The 16,877-nt window shown below is 38.2% G+C and overlaps 1 pseudogene across 1 annotated transcript; it reads left to right on the top strand.

Moving 5' to 3' along the window:
* Positions 1-3,630: 3,630 nt before the first annotated feature.
* LOC147565912 (U-box domain-containing protein 26 pseudogene) lies at positions 3,631-5,412 on the top strand (annotated as a pseudogene). Its single transcript, XR_015230312.1, has one exon. The product of XR_015230312.1 is annotated as a U-box domain-containing protein 26 pseudogene (transcript).
* Positions 5,413-16,877: the final 11,465 nt, after the last annotated feature.

The following is a 16,877-nucleotide window of genomic DNA, read 5'->3' as shown; positions in this document are numbered from 1 at the left end:
CCTTCAATAAAAGATTTATTGTTCGCCCGAGGACGTAGGCTTTAAAGCCGAACCTCGTTAATTCTGTTCGCATATTTAGATTTTGGCTTAGCTTTACGATTAATCTTCATAGTCGGATCAATTTCTAGGATAGGTTCGATAGCTTCCGCGACTTTCAGTTATTAACAATTTTGCCCTTGTATCTTTGGCTCACCTGCACAGCCATGACTTCTGTTCACTATCACCATTTCAATCATCACCTTCGACCACCACTACCAAATCCGTCTACCACCAAATTAAACTACCACCACTATTTTTCTCTCACTCCCATTTTATCTTCTTGTTCGGGTGAAAGAAAGCCTTTCTAGGAACAGAAAGAGGGAGGGACGGAGGGAGGAGGGAGATTAGTGGTGGTGGTTGGATTTTTATTAAGTAGTTTAACTTCTATGTATTGAGATTACTCTATCCAACTATTCTAAATTCCTATAAAATTCCAATTCAACTACCCTAAACCCTATAAAATTCAATTCACCTACCATAAACTCTATAAACTTCAATTCATCTATCATAAATTTCTGCAAAATTCAATTCACCTACCATAAATCCTATAAAATTCAATTCACCGACTCATGTGCATATGAAATTATTAAGTGAATTATTAGTGATCTTGGTGATGCTCTCTTCTCTATTTTGATTGATGAAGCACGAGATATTTATATAGACGAGCAAATGGGTATTGTGATTCGTTATGTGAACATGGAAGAGCGTGTTATCGAGAGGTTTTTAGGGGTTGAGCATTTGACAGATATTTGTGCTAAAAGTTTGAAAATCACATTAGATTCATTTTTGTGCAGATATGATTTATGATTTTTCGCTTACAAGGCCAAGGATATTACGTATCCAGTAACATGCAAAGAGAGTATAATGGTCTAAAAATTCTTATTTTAGAGCAAAATCTATGTGTTTATTATGTCCACTACTTTGCTCATGAACTGCAGTTATGTTTGGTATAACTAGTGGATAATCATGTAAGTATGTAGTTACTTTTTCATTTAGTCGGACAAATGATTGTTGCTATTGGAGGACCGTGCAAACGGCAAAGTATGCTTAACTAAAAAAAAGAAGAAGCAAATAAACTCGGAGAGCTTATAACTAGTTAAGGTTTAAATCAAGAAACAAGTCTTAGGCGGTCTAGAGTCACTCGTTGGGGGTTCACACTATAATAGTTTGACATCATTGCTAGAACCTTTCATCTTCGGTTCAGTGATAAATATCCTTGAAGTTATTGCTACACGTTATGTTATAGCGGATCAAAAGAGGGAGTCACTAGATTTGTTATCTAAGATACAAACTTTTGATTTTGTATTTTGTTTACATATCACTTTTGTTGGGAATAACAAATAAATTGTCACAAGTACTACAAAGAAAAAACAAGATATTGTGACTGCCAAAGATTTTGTTGAATCATCAAAAGCTAGAATCCAATATGTACAAGACCATGAGTGGTCATCATTGGTTTGAAGTGTTTCTACTTTTTGTGAAAAATATAATATTGAAGTTGTTGATCTTAATTATTCGTACATAGTTCAAGGAAGAAGCAGAAGGAACACACAATAAATTACAAACTTTTATCACTATCAAGTGGAGATCTTTTATAAGGTTATTGATATGCAACTTCAAGAATTGAATGTTCGTTTTACTGAGAAGAATATTGAGTTGCTCCGTTATATGACATGTTTGAGTCTATCTAGAGATTTTGTCTTTTTAAAAAAAAAGTAAGTTGATGCATCTTGCTGGATTTTATCCGTCAGATTTCAGTAGTCTTGACGCTATGTTACTTAGTTCTCAGCTTGATAATTACATTTACAATATGAGGCAAAATGACGATTTCTCAAATTTAGATGGGATTGAAGTTCTTACTAGAACATTGGTGGAGACTAAGAGAAATAAAACATAGTATCATATAGTTTATTTGCTTATCACTTTGTTACTAACTCTGCCGGTTACAACTACCTTCGTTGAAATAACTTTTTCAGCTACGAAGCTAGTTAAAACACGTTTAAGAAACAAGATGAGCGGTCCGTGACTGGTCCGTGACTAATTGGTAGTTTAGTAATCTTTATTGAAAAATAATTTTTTTAGTCAAATTAACAATAAGTCGATTATACGAACATTTTAAAATATAATCTCTTGTAGAGACTAATTCAAATCGTTGACGTACTAATATAATTAACGAATATGAATATTTAAATAAAAATCCTCGATCCCTAGCTAGTTATGGCATGCCAATTTGAGCGCCGAACATATTCTACTAGTATAGTAGAGACTGAGAGTTTAGATCTCACGGGTTTCGTCCTCTTTCATGGAATATGAAGAACTGAGTGAGAGAGAGAGGGGGAAATTTCTTGCACGGAGATCCAACCAACAGAGAGTCGAGAAAGAAAGAGGAGAGATTATTGGGTGGTGATTGGGCAATGTGGTCAAAGCTTAGCTGTAGACACGTGCGAGAGGTAAAAGCACGTGCATCGAGGAAGCGCCAAATGAATTACTACTAAGCTGGCCGGGGCAAGTGTGTTTGGTTGACCAGCGACAGTGGTGACTTTGGGACGTGGGTCGTGGGGCGCAATGCCCCTCCTCCTTCCTTACTCCGCACGCTTATGTGCTCCCCCACCCACTAAACGACGCTATCTCCATCTTTAACAACAGAGCAGCATCTAATTTTTTTTTTTTTTTAAGGATCTTTACCAACATCTAATTGTTTGAAGTAATTAAGACTCTCAAAGTATTACTCCATTAGGCTTATTTGTTTCAGTATTTAAGGGCTTGAGATATTTAAGAAATTTTGTGGTTTGCAGAGTCTCGGTATGACCGCACCAGTCACATTCTCTCTCAAACACACCCTTGTTACGACGTATGTTCACTTATGAATTCTAATTCAAAGTATTTTATAGTGAACAAGTCATGAATCTCACTCATAACTCAGATAGGACCTAATAAAATGAAGTTCGCTTGAATCAACAAAAAAAATTAGAGGATTAAAAAGAAATTTTCACAAAAAATAAAAATGTAATGTCTAATAGAAATAAACCGAATAACTGAAAGTAAGAACAAGTTGTGGATGGGATTTAGAATAGTTAGCAACAACAACGGCGCTACATGACTAAGTAGAAGACCACTTCGACTATGTATCTTTTATGTAATAATTGTGCAGAACAAAACCGAAATATAACCAATAGTTTCAGATTAAAATAGCCCAGTAATAATTGTGCAGAACAAAGCCGAAACATAACCAATAGTTTCAGATTAAAATAGCCCAAGAGCGAGATTTTGTCTGTCCCTAGATAACTAAATCTCCCATACACATTTTGGTAATTTATTTTTTTTTTGATGAAAGCACATTTTGGTAAATTGGTAGATAACTAAATCTCCCGTACACATTTTGGTAATTTTTTTTTTTTGATGAAAGCACATTTTGGTAAATTGGTAACCTAAACACAGTTTTTTTTTTTTTAACTAAACACATGATTATACTTGGTGTTGGTATACTCCATTTTTCTTTTTTGTTGAAATGGTGTACTCCATCTTGACAATGGATTGGAGTGTGAAAAATAAACAAACAAGTCTATTTATTGGAAGAGAGAGAAATTGGGGTAGAATTTATTTGACCAATGGTCAAGTTTAGGATTAGGGTTTGTTTGGGGTACACACGAGTGGAAAGTCAGATAAGGGCAGAAGTTTGTGCCAGTGAATGTTGGGGGTATGTTTGGATTTTGGATTGGATTGGGGTATTATAAAGAGAAGGGTAAAGGTAGAATATAATTTCAAGACAAAAACGAGAGACCAGCATCAGGAGAAGAACACAGAGTGGTGGTGCCCTCTTCTTCTTCTTCTCTTCCTAGTTCCTTCCAGAATGTCTCAAATTTTCTAGAGAGAGAAAGTGAAATAAACCATACCAATACCCATACCCATAGATCTGATTTGATTATTCTAGAGAGAGAAACAAAGAAAGGATGCGAGGAAGAAGTTTAGATCCATTAGACGTAATTGGAGTTCAAATCCCATACCATTTCAGATGTCCGATCTCTTTAGAGTTGATGCGCGATCCAGTTACTGTTAGCACCGGTCAAACTTACGATCGACCCAGCATCGAGTCATGGGTGGCAACCGGGAATACTACTTGTCCGGTAACCCGAGTTCCTCTCACCGATTTCACTCTCATCCCTAACCATACTCTTCGTCGTTTGATTCAAAACTGGTGCGTTTCGAATCGGTCTTTCGGTGTTGAACGTATTCCTACACCTAAACAACCAGCTGATCCAGCTTTAGTCCGATCTTTACTCAATCAAGCTTCAAACGATTCAATCCAATCTGAGTCACGACTCATTGTTATTCGTCGACTCAAAGGAATCGCTCGTGATTCAGATAAAAATAGATCTTTAATTTCATCTTATAATCCACAAAGTACTTTAATTTCTATCATCTTCTCCGGCAAAGAATCTGATTCCTCAAATGAATTGATTCATGAATCAATTGCATTACTCGTTTTATTTCAACTCAGTGAATCGGATTGTAACTCAATAGCTTCTCAACCGGATCGAATTTCTTTCATATCTTCATTTCTATCAGATCCTTCAATTGAAATTCGAGTAAACGCCGCCGCTTTAATCGAAATAATAGTTGCCGGAACTCGTTCGTTAGATCTTCGAATTTTGATCGGAAATACAGACGGAATTCTTGAAGGAATTATAGGAATCTTAAATTATCCATTAGTTTATCCAAAAGCACTTAAAATCGGAATCAAATCATTATTCGCTTTATGTTTAGTGAAACAGAATCGGCTTAAAGCGGTTTTAGCCGGAGCAGCTGAAGCTTTAATAAATCGATTAGCCGATTTTGAGAAATGCGACGCGGAACGAGCTCTAGCAACGATTGAATTGCTCTGCCGAGTCACAGCTGGTTGCGCCGCCTTTGCTTCACACGCTTTGACGGTTCCGTTACTGGTTAAAATAATATTGAAGATATCTGATAGAGCGACGGAGTATGCCGCCGGAGCTTTACTTTCGTTGTGTACGGTGTCGGAGGAATTGCAGAGAGATGCGGTGGCTGCCGGAGTATTGACGCAGTTATTGTTGCTTGTTCAGAGTGATTGTACGGTTAGGGCGAAAAGGAAGGCACAAATGTTGTTGAAGTTGCTTAGAGATTCATGGCCTGATGATTCAATAACTAATACTGATGATTATAATTGTAGTGATATTGTTCGATTTTGAATTTCGTTTCAGTTTTGGTTGAAATCTAGAGAGAGAAAAAAAAAGTGAAAGAGAGAGAGAGAACTACGAATAGTACATAAACATTTGTATGTATTTCTGTATTTACGATTTTTTGTTTTTTAAGATTCAAAAATTATTAAAAGAAAATCAAATTAGAAGAAACAAATTTGTGCTTGATTAGTATTATATGGTTTTGATGCCAAGGTCTTTCTCTAGAGAGTAGTAATTATGTGCTTTCAAGAATGACAAAAAAAAATATAGTAGTAATTCTGTGTTTATATAAATGATTTGGATTAGGGTAGTTTTAAAGCGGAGACTGTAGGTGTTTAAAGGTGCCTTCCTCGTCACAAATTATTACCAACGTCATCTCATTATACATTGCCCTCTAGAACGTCTAAACAATTCATTGGCAGCATTTAATTTCTCCTAAAATTTGAAGGTACGAGGGGGATATTACTCTTACCTAATGGGCTAACGGCTAATCTGCAGCCTGAGTAGATTTATGTTTATAATTTCACTATAAGTGTCATCATAGTATTTCTCTTAACAATGTTTTGATTTATATACGTAGTAAATTTAGTTTAGCTCTTAGTTCATGGAAAATTTCTTATCTGCCCTCCAATTTAAATTCTACTAGTTTTTAAAAATATTTCATGTTCTCTCATTTTTGTTTTATGGGGTTGATTTTAATGATTTGTTGGGATAATGTTATATAGTATGACACTAGTTATGGTCCCAATGAGTAAGAGCCAATCTTAGTTTTGATATGTCTGACTACAATTTTGGAAATATTGACTAGTCAACGACAAATGGTCATTGGTACAGGAACAAACAACTGAAAAATTGACCCATTAACAAAACTCGTAATTTTAACCTTTATGTCGACAGAATGAAAGGACCTTTTTTTTTTTTTATGAGAGAAACCTTGCATTAACGAAAACCGGAGTACAAATTGCATAAAACGAAGCTACTTCAAAACAGAAATAAACGTAGGTACAGAGTTCCACACTGTCCTGCTCGAATTCCTTCTTCCCCATTTGGCAAGAGCGTCAGCCTGAGTATTACTTTCTCTAGGAGTGAAGGTGAAGATGGTGCCTTCAAATTGATTTATGAGGGTCTGTACTTGTTGTAGAATCGTTACCGCTTGCTAGTAGACACCCACCTTATGTCCGTTAATAAAATTTATCAATGATTGGCTGTCGCTTTCAATGTGGATGTGTGAGATCTGCAACTGTAACGCCCATTGAATTCTGTAGAGTAAAGCTAGGCTTTCACCTTCTGCAGCATTTTGGCATCGAACCGAGTCTGCTGCCGCTATTATGAAGTTAGACTCTTCATCTCGAATGATACACCCAATACCTGCCTGTTATGTCAAGGTAGTAAAAGAGGCGTCAACGTTCAGCTTGAGGTATGGTTTCTCTGGGGGTATCCAAGAGCTTTTCGTGGTTTTCTTTCTGCTTTTATTTGTGATGATCGTCTCAGTTTTGAGAGGAGTAATAGTGGCATTATTGATTCTGTCAATAATTTGTCTAGGATTTTGTTTATTATCATTAAAACAGTTTTCACATCGTGCTTACCATATAAACCAAAGGATTTTGGCATATAGGTGAGTAATCTCCTCTTGTAGATCCTTCCACTGAAAGATCCATTGCATGGTGGAGCTGATTTGATCTGTTCGTACCTGAAAATGAAACCATATAGCTTTTGCAAACGTGCAATGGAGCATTACATGATCTAAAGTTTCGTCGTCTGCACAGTTAACACAAGCGTAATAGTTTCCAATGTATTTACCTATTTTTGCTTTCACAGGTAAGCTATTGGTACAACACTTCCATATAAATAGTTTAACTCGAGCGATAATATTCATATTCCAAATAAAGTACCAGTCAGTTTGATCCTGCACATGATTCGTGTTTTGCATTCTCAAATAATTATACATCGTTTTTATGGAAAAATTTCCTGATTTCGTTAACGTCCACATCGGTTCTCTTGGTTATAATGTATATTAATACTCTGTATGGCTCTACAAACCTCCTCATCGAAGCATTCCTGCAAAATCTGAACATTCCAACTGTTATTAGTATTCAGCTGAGAGACCCAAATAAGATTGGATCCCTTGTGATTGGTAATAGGGGGGGTGGTTAGGGATCCAGAAATCCTGCCAAATGTTAACATTACCACCGTTGTTAATATCCCAGAAGATCAGACCCGCCAACTCGTTGTACTGCTTAGCAATAGACTTCTAGAGCCAGGAATGATTAGCTTTCGGAGAAGTGGGTTTATGAGTATTAGGAAAATACTTGCTTTTGAGGACACGAACCCAGATGGCATTAGGATTTTTAATCATGCGCCAGTTAATTTTGTTAAGAAAAGCCTGGTTATCAAGAAGGAGCAGGCGAAGACCGATACCACCCGCCTTTTTGGGTTTGCAAATGGCAGACCAGTTGATAGTATGGAAAATTTTGGATTTTCCCCACCTGAAAGTCCGTTGAATGGACTCAATGCTGTTGCATATGCCTTTAGGAATGGCAAAGCACTGCATTTGGTATCGGGGAACAGCCGCTGCGATAGTCGAAACGATTATCGAGCGACCAGCTTGGGAGAGGAGACTAGCTTGCCATTTGGCAAGCTTGTTATTAATCTGGGAGAGAAGAGATTGGAAGGAAGAAATTTTCTTTCTATCAATGAAGAGATTAGTGCCAAGATACTTGTCACCCGTCGATGATTGATGAACTTTAAGCTCCCTAATAATCATCCTTTTGAATTTAGGGTGCGAGTTTTTAGAGAAGAAGATACTAGATTTGGAGTAGTTTATCATCTGCCCCGAAGCCTCACTGAATTCTTTCAGGATATTCTTAAGATTATGGATATTCTCCAGAGAATTCTGACCAAAGATCAGACAGTCATCAGCAAAGAGAAGATGGGAGATGGTAAGACCCGACTTCGCAATCGGAAAGCCTATAAACTGATGGTGGCTATCACCCTTATCAAGAAGACGGCTAAGACCTTCCATTACAATAGCGAAAAGGAAAGGAGATAGAGGATCGGTCTGTCTGATCCCCCGACTGATGTCAAAAGTTAAACCAGGGCGACCATTAATCAGCACCGGCATAGAGTTGGTAGAGAGGCAAGCCCTGATAAGATTAACCCAACCAAGAGAAAAACCGAGCATAATCATCACTTTTTCCAGGTACTGCCACTCGATACGATCAAAAGCTTTAAACATATCGAGTTTAAGGCCGAAATAGCTCTTCGCTCCTTTGATTTTCTTAAAGGAGTGAATTAACTCTTGACTGATGATAATATTGTCCGTGATTTGTCTTCCAGGGACATAAGCGGCCTGGAAGGGAGATATGATTTCATTGAGAATGGGTTTGAGCCTGTTAGCCAGAATTTTGGTAATAATTTTGTAAGTAGTATTTAGAAGACTAATCGGTCGATAATCAACCGGAATTTGAGGCGTCTTAGTTTTGGGGATGAGACAGATGTGAGTGTGATTAGACATCGGAGGAAGCACAGCTTCTCTGAAGAAAGTGGAAACCATCTGAAGGAGATCCTCTTTGACTTTATCCCAATTGGCTTGATAGAATAAAGGGGGAAACCCATCCGGCCCCGGAGCCGCTCCAGGTTTCAGGGAGAAAGTGGCTCTGCGGATTTCCTCAAGCTCTGGAATCATATTAAGGCACTCGTTCTGATATTGAGAGACTTGAGAACTGAAACACTCCTTGAGATTGTCAGAGAAAGTGGAGCCGACAGAAGTAGAGATATTACGAATGTGGTTAGCAAAAACTGTGGCAATCACCGCTTCATCATTGGACCACGAGTTGTCTTCTAGTTTAATAGCCAGAATTTGATTTTTACGATTTCTCGTGGTGGCTTTAGCATGAAAGTACTGGGTGTTTTTATCTCCTAAAGTGATATTGGCAATTCTCGATTTCTCATTCCAAAGGCTCTCCTGTTGCAGAAGGAGGGTTTCAATTTGAGTGAATGTGGCTTTGAACTTCTCCATATCAGTAATATTTTGAAGTTGTTGAGTCAAATTCTTAATGTTAGTGTCAATGTGCCCGAAAGGACCTTAGCAAGTGCTTCTTTCTTCTAATATTCGCTTAGGTAGGGGTGGGGATCGGCGGGCGCGGACGGGCTCGGGCAACAATGAGCCGGGCTCGAATAAGCCGAGCCCGCGATAGGGAGTTGGGCGGATCGGGCCAGACCAAACACGCCATATTGGTGCTCGTAGCCCGTCCGAGCCCGGCTGCTCGAGCGGGTTCCAACGGGCTCGGGTTACTCTATTGAAAAATAATAATAATCATTTTGCTTCACCAACCCAAATTAGGGCTTTCCAACCAAACCCTAATTTGCTTCAACAACCCAAATTAAGGTTTTCCCACCAAACATAATTAGGAACTACTGCTGGGCCGAGAAGACAATCACCATCAAGAACTTCAATATTTGTATGATAAAGCTTACATAATGAAAAAAAATACATCTCATTACTTAAAAGATTAAAAAAATACAATAGAGAACATGAGAACTAACTAAAGCAATCTCCAAAACAAAACCAACAAAAAACATTTATTATGAGTTGCTAGTTTCTACCAAAACAGAGAATAAGAGAAGCATACTGTTCTATAAACCTACAAACAAATAACAACTTACTTTATTGGGTGGTTTAGTTTGATGCAAAAAAAATACTACAAACGCATTCATTGATGGATGAACTTAAACACCTAATTTTTTACAATGTTCTGATTTTAAACCCATACATCATAAAATAACATATACATCAAAATCAGAAGGTAATGGTTCTTCAAAGAATACTAACGGAATCATAGCTTAGGGTTAAGTGAAGTTAGGATTTCTATTGGATGAGTTTCCGTTTAAGTTTGAGAGGGAGAGGCGCCGAGAGAGAAAGAGGTGCAGAGAGAGAGAGAGAGAGAGAGAGAGAGAGAGAGAGAGAGAGAGGGGGGATTAGGGTTAGCTTTAGGGTTCTATTTAGGAAAGGGGTCTTATAAATTAGTAATGGAATCATTGTCTCATACTCTCAATCTTTCGTAGATATAACTTAATGAAGGAGAGAGAGAGAGGCAGAGAGAAAGTGGCGGAAAGAGAAGCAGAGAGAGAGAGAGGGGTTGTAAAGATTAGGGTTTTGTCTAAGAATCTTATTTATAAGATTAGGGTAGCCGGGCTTATCTTTTAATCGGGCTCGGGTAGCGGGCGGACACTATAGGGCGGGTATCAGACAAGCTTATCGGGCCGGGTAATCCCGGCTCGGGTAGCACGCGGTCAGCGGGTCCAAACGGTCCGGCGGATCGTGCCGAATCCCGGGTTCCCGGACCGTTTTCCCAGCCCTACGCTTAGGGCGTAATTTTAACCAAAATTGGGAGCCCCTAATTTTTGGAAGTTTCAGAGTTTTTCTCAATTTCAACGTCGGGCTCCCAACTGGAGCTCTCAATCAGAATAATGTACGTGTGCGAAATTTTGATTTTAGATTTCGACTATGAATTAAAATGTGATATTATTCGAGAGAGATGTTTCAAAAAGATAAACACAAAAAAGAAATAAAAAAAAGAAATTTGAGAAAAATATTTAAAATAATAAAAAGATTAAAAAAAAATCATTTTAAAAAAATTTAAAAAAGTGGAGTGGATCCCCTTTTTAGGGAATCCACCCCAAATATGGCCGTTGGGACAACTCAACAACCATATTTGGGGGCTGGGAGCCCGGGAGCATGGAGCTAGGCTCCTGGGTTGGGAGGCAGGGGTTGGGGCTCCCAAATTTGAATTGGGAGCCCCAACCCCCACCACGTTGGTTATGCCCTTAGAGTCCCTTCGCCTAGGGCAAGTCCAATGTGGGCTCAGACTCCCAATTTTGGGAGCCTCTGAGCTTTTCTCAATTAATCGGGTTCCCAAATTTTACTATTCATACAACTAACTTGGTCATACCAAATCACAACTAAATGGAACTTCGCATCTCGTCTGAGAATTTCACATTTACCTTTTTTTTTAATCAAGCAAAATAAAAACTCAAAGTTTAACCTTACAGACTAGATATAAGGACCAAACTAAGAAACAATAAAAAACTTGAGGTTAAAATTACGCAACATCAAAAGTGAGGGGGTAAAGCCGACGCGGCCAAAAGATGACCTCTTTATTGTGAATCCGGTTGTAGTAACCAATCTCCAACTGGCGCGCACAAACAGTAGCAGGTAGACCCTTGATCTCGCGTAAATATCGCCACGGAATCTCCAAATCAACGGTCGTGATGAGGGAAATCAAAACCCTAGCATCACTCTCCAATATATAGTCTTCTAATCCCAGTTCATTTTCCATATCTAAACCACAAAAATACCTTGAATCTCACTGAACATGGCCGATTTTGGTTCTATCACCATGGTTTTTGTTCCGAGTACTTCACCTTTCCAGCTCCTACCTAATGCAACACAAACAACTTTAGTTTCTCGACATGATCCATCAAAATTGATCTTAACCTTTGCCTGTGATGGTGGACACCGTGCTTCATTCTGCAAAAGTTGGTTAGTAACAATGTTCTCTTGGAGATCAGTGACATACCTTAAATAATCTTTCACCATCCACCATCAACGAATTAGATCAGGCTGTTTTTGTTGAAAATGTTGTGCATTCCTTGTCTTCCACCGACCCCACATCAGGTATGTCAATTTGAACCAATCTTTCCTATCTTTAGGTTATGTTGTGAGTAAATCTGCTAGAGATCGGATGAGATCAACTTCTATGTGATGTAGGTAAGCAGAATCGGAAATTTGAAGGAGCTCTCTGTGTTTGGGCATTCTCCAAATAAATGGAATATTGTTTCTTGCTCATTTAAGCCACATAGCTTGCAATTTTGATCAATTGAAGGTACTCTCTTTCTTATATTTCCTAGAGTAGGTAAGTCGTGGTGAATGAGTTTCCAAATAAAGTTAAGTATTTTTAGATCCATATATGGTCTTCTTTTTCCAAAATAACTTCAATGGGAAGCTAGAAGCTAAGTCTGAAAGAATGGGTAAAGGTTTAATTTCAGTGTAGTATGATTTAGTATTGAACTTACCGTTTACTGTTGGACACCACATCAATTGATCTTTGTGCATGGTTGGTGATAAATGCATATCCATGATAGTTGTAGCTGTATTGGACTCGAAATATGTATTTATTAATTCCAAATTCCATCTAAATTGATTAGGGATAATTAGATTTGATACCCATAAAATGTGATTGGGTAAAGGATATGTAAGTGTAGGTAATTTTTCTAGTGTATTGGGTATCCAGGGGTCTGATTTTATTTTCACACTCGACCCATCACCAATAATCCACATCACGTTCCTTCTCATTGTGTCCTATGTTTTTGTGATTGCCTTCCAAAAGTGTGAGGCACCTACTGGACCAGATTCCAACCAAAATTCATCATCCTTTAAGTATTTTGATTTCAATAACTTGACCCAAACAACATTTTGATTTGTAAGCAATCTCCAAGTCATTTTGGCAATCAGGGGTTAATTGACCTATTCTATTGATCTAATGCCTAATCCTCCTGCATGCCTTGGACTCGTCAGAATCTCCCACTTAATAAAATGGAGCTTACTGTCATTTGAAGTTTACCCCCACCAAAAGTTCTTCTCTGATCTTTCTAAGTCTTCAATGTCTTTCTTAGGTAATATTTGGAAACTGCATGGGATAAGTACAATAGGAAGCGAGAATAGATTTGATAAGAACAGTTTTACCTGCTTGTGTGATGTATTTTTGCTTCCAACCAGTAAGAGAGTTATTGAATTTTTCAATGAGCCACTGATAACTTCGAATTTTATTGTCTCTTTTGAGAATAAGGGCAACCCATGTACTTCTCTTGATCCGTCATAAGAGGTGCTGACAGTTGGTTGATAAACTGGTGTTGTACTTCTTGATCTACTCTTCTACTAAAGAATAAGGATGACTTAGAGAAATGCACATGTTGCCTTGAAAAAGCTGAGTAGTGATTCATGAGTTGTACAATTGAGTTTAAATTTCTGTATTTGCTTTACCAAACACTATCAAATCATCGGCGTACAACAAATGTGTAATGCTGGGGCTCGACTGGTTGATCTTGTAACCTGTAAACATCCCTTTGGATTCATAGTAATCAAATTAGAGAGAGAGAGAGAGAGTGGGAGAGAGAGAGAGAGAGAGAGAGAGAGAGAGAGAGAGAGAGAGACTGTGAGGTAAGAATAAAAAGATATGGAGATAAAAGGCAACCCTGCCTCAGACCTCTAGAGGTCGTAAAATCTCCTATCATATTGCCATTAAGCAGGATATTAAATCTAGCAGTAGAAATGCAAGACATAATTAAGTTCAACATTGGTTCGTTTAGTCCTGTAACCTTAAGGACTGTTCTAAGAAAGTCTCAATTAACTCTATCATAAGCTTTAGACATATCCATTTTTAAGGAGAAGGATCCCTGTCTAGAAACTAACTTATTCATAGAATGTAAAAGTTCATTGGTGATGACAATGTTATCTATAATCTGTCTGTTAGGAACAAATGCATTCTGGGCTCATGAGATACTCTGGAGTAAATAAGGTCTAATTCTGATGGCAATAATTTTAGTGATGAATTTATAGACTGTGTTGCAGACGGATATCGGTCTGAAATCTGCGGCCATACTTGGGTTTCCCAGTTTAGGAATTAAAGCGATGGTTGTGTGGTTTATAGTTAGATCGATAGAACATGTACTGAATGCTTCATGGATATAGTGGATGAGTTCCGTTCCAATCGTGTCCTAATTGTGTTGATAGAAAAAAAAAGGTATACCATCTGGTCCAGGACTCTTTATCGATCCCATTTCCTTGACAACCCCTTCAATTTCTTCCGACGAGGGAGCCCTTGAGATGTGGCCCAGATCTTCAGTCGAGAAAACCTTATATGCTTCAAGAGTTTCGATCGGCGGTTGAGTGACATTCTCAACTGTAAAAAGATTCTGAAAAAACTGAATGAATTCATTCGAAATTTCTTCCAAATTATTTGTAGTTTGACCGTCTGAAAGAGTCAATTGATGAATAGTGTTTTTCTGTCTCCTAGCAGACATGGCCACGTGAAATGCTTTGGTATTTCTATCACCATTTTGGATCCATCTTGACTTTGCCCGTTGTCCTGTTTTACTTCTTTGTAAATTTTCCAGATACATGATTTCCTCCTGTATGGAACTTTCTATTTCCAAAACTTCATTTGTTGCCGTCTGCATCTGAATGTCGAGTAACCGTTTTCTGATAATAGATAATCTATTTTTAATTATACCAAAAGCTCGCTTGCTGCAACCTTTGATGCTTTGTTTAACATTTTGAAGTTTGTCCGTGAAAGTACCTTCACTGTTTTGCTAAGTCTCTTGAAAAATATTATTATATTCTTCATGATTCGTCCAAAAGACCTCAAATCTCGAGATGATATTGATCGGGGGACCTTGTACTATCAGTTTCAGAAGAATTGGAGCGTGGTCACTATTGTATCGAGGCATATGGAATACACCCGCTTCCGAGAATTGCAACAGCAACTCCGAATTACAGAAACCTCTATCCAGGCGTTCTTTCGTTAAGTGGGGGATAGATTTACTGTTTGTCCAAGTGAAGGCTGGACCGCTATATCCCAGATTAATTAACTTCGCTTCTCGAATGAAATTCTGAAAGTTAGACATAAAAGGAATATTAGAAGTACCACCCCATTTTTATGATCTATTAGAAAGGGCATTTAAATCTCCTAGCTAGGCTAGGGGTGGGAATTCTACCCGAAAGCCCGATACCCGTCACGTTTACCCGTGCCCGACAATGTCCATGGACGCCCGCGCCTGAAGATGGGTACTACCCGCCCAGCCCGATGATTTTTCGTGGGCGGGGTCGGGTGAAAAGCTCTGCCCGCCACCCCGCCCATACCCGAGCCCGATATGCTCACCGGACGGGTGCCTATAGATGCCAATCACTTTGAGTGTCGATTATACTTCACTATAAAGCCCAAAGTAGATTTAAGGTTTCTCCCAAGATATATAAACTACACATTGAAGCAACCCTAATAGTTTACCACATTGAATCTGAAAAATTCGGTAGCATAGAGAGAGAAAAAGAATCTACGTTGTCTCTCTAGCCGTTTCTCTCTCATTTACTAAACCTTCTTGTGCCAACCTTCTTCTCTATTAAATAAGTTATTGGGATCATCTTCCATCTCTATGTAGTGGTCAAATTTTAAGATTATTTTGATGTGAAGGAAGAACAAAGAAGAACTAATGGAACATACAAAGACAAGAAAAAAAGTGGAAGACAACCAAGTCTCATGTTTGCATATATAGATCTATATCAGTTGTTGATTTCTTATGTTACGGAATCTGAGTATTTCTTTCATTCTTGATTTATAAGTTTTGTAAAGATTTGGCATCATTTTGTTTAGAGAAGCTTATTTGAACAATATCAAATTTTTAAAGTTTTCTGATTTGGTAGAAAAATATCAGATAAAGAAACCCGATGCCCGATTTGCCCGAAACCCGACTTGCCCGATGCTTTAGTGGGCTTGGGCGGGCTTTGATCATAGGAGATTTCAGAAAAGCCCGCCCGAATCCGCCCGAGAACCCGAGTGGGCAGAGGAGAAACTTACCCGATCCGCCCGAGCTCGAGTCAGAATTACCCTCGGGTGCCCATACCCAACCGATTCCCACCCCTAAGCTAGGCAACAATACGAGATTAGTGACTGTCGTCATTTTAGTTTTAACGTAATTCCAGAATAATTGCCTATTATGGACTTGAGGGGGGCCATAAATACAAAAAAAATCCCAAGCAATGGGAAAGTGAAGGCATGTAACAATGGCATGAATTAAATTGACCGACAAATAGTGTTTATCCAAGTGAATATCATTCGAACAGTGGATGAGTAATCCCCCACTTCTACCTATAGATGGAACATCAAAATAATTAACTAGATTAATATTATTACACTTAGTAAAAGGAACATAATAGAAATTCTCGTTTCCGAGAGAAAAACAATGGAAGGCTTAGAAGAGCCTAGGAACTGAAATAAGGTGTATTTTGTCGGGGTGTTCCTAAGTCCACGACAATTCCAGGCAAATAAATTCACTGCTTTTCCTACATTTGGGTTGCAGGTACCCTTTCATCAAAGTGTCATTTTTTGTTGCCTCACTATCCTTTTGAATTGTTTTTCGATTCGTACTACTGCGAGAGGCATCTCGTCATCTAAATAACCATCTGGATTAGAGGTTTGCCCACTTTCTGGGTTACCACGATCTTGATCTTCGGTGTAGATGACATTTGAGTACATTGTAGTAATTCCTGTTGCTGTCTAAATCTTGCTCCTCTTAGCCTGACATAAACTAAAGATTAAATTACCATAGTTAGAACGAATGTTGGGATTGTTCGCACAAATTTTCCACTCCATTTCTACCCTCAGTATCCAAGTCGAGATTATTAAATTGAGGGATAAAGTTGTGTCCAAATGAACCCAATTCTCTTATTCGAGAAAGGGACTTTAAAAGTCTCATTATATTTAGGAGTCATAGCCTATATTAACCGGTTCTTATGGAATTCCGGTAAGTTCTGTTTGAGGAGATCATTAAAAGGTAACATATTAGAACAAAATTTTATCAAATGTC

The sequence above is a fragment of the Eschscholzia californica genome, unplaced genomic scaffold (assembly GCF_041429995.1).
Source record: "Eschscholzia californica isolate CP2 unplaced genomic scaffold, dmEscCali1.0.p SCAF_1, whole genome shotgun sequence".
NCBI classification, from domain to species: Eukaryota; Viridiplantae; Streptophyta; class Magnoliopsida; order Ranunculales; family Papaveraceae; genus Eschscholzia; species Eschscholzia californica.
This window is presented reverse-complemented; position numbering and strand designations above follow the sequence as displayed.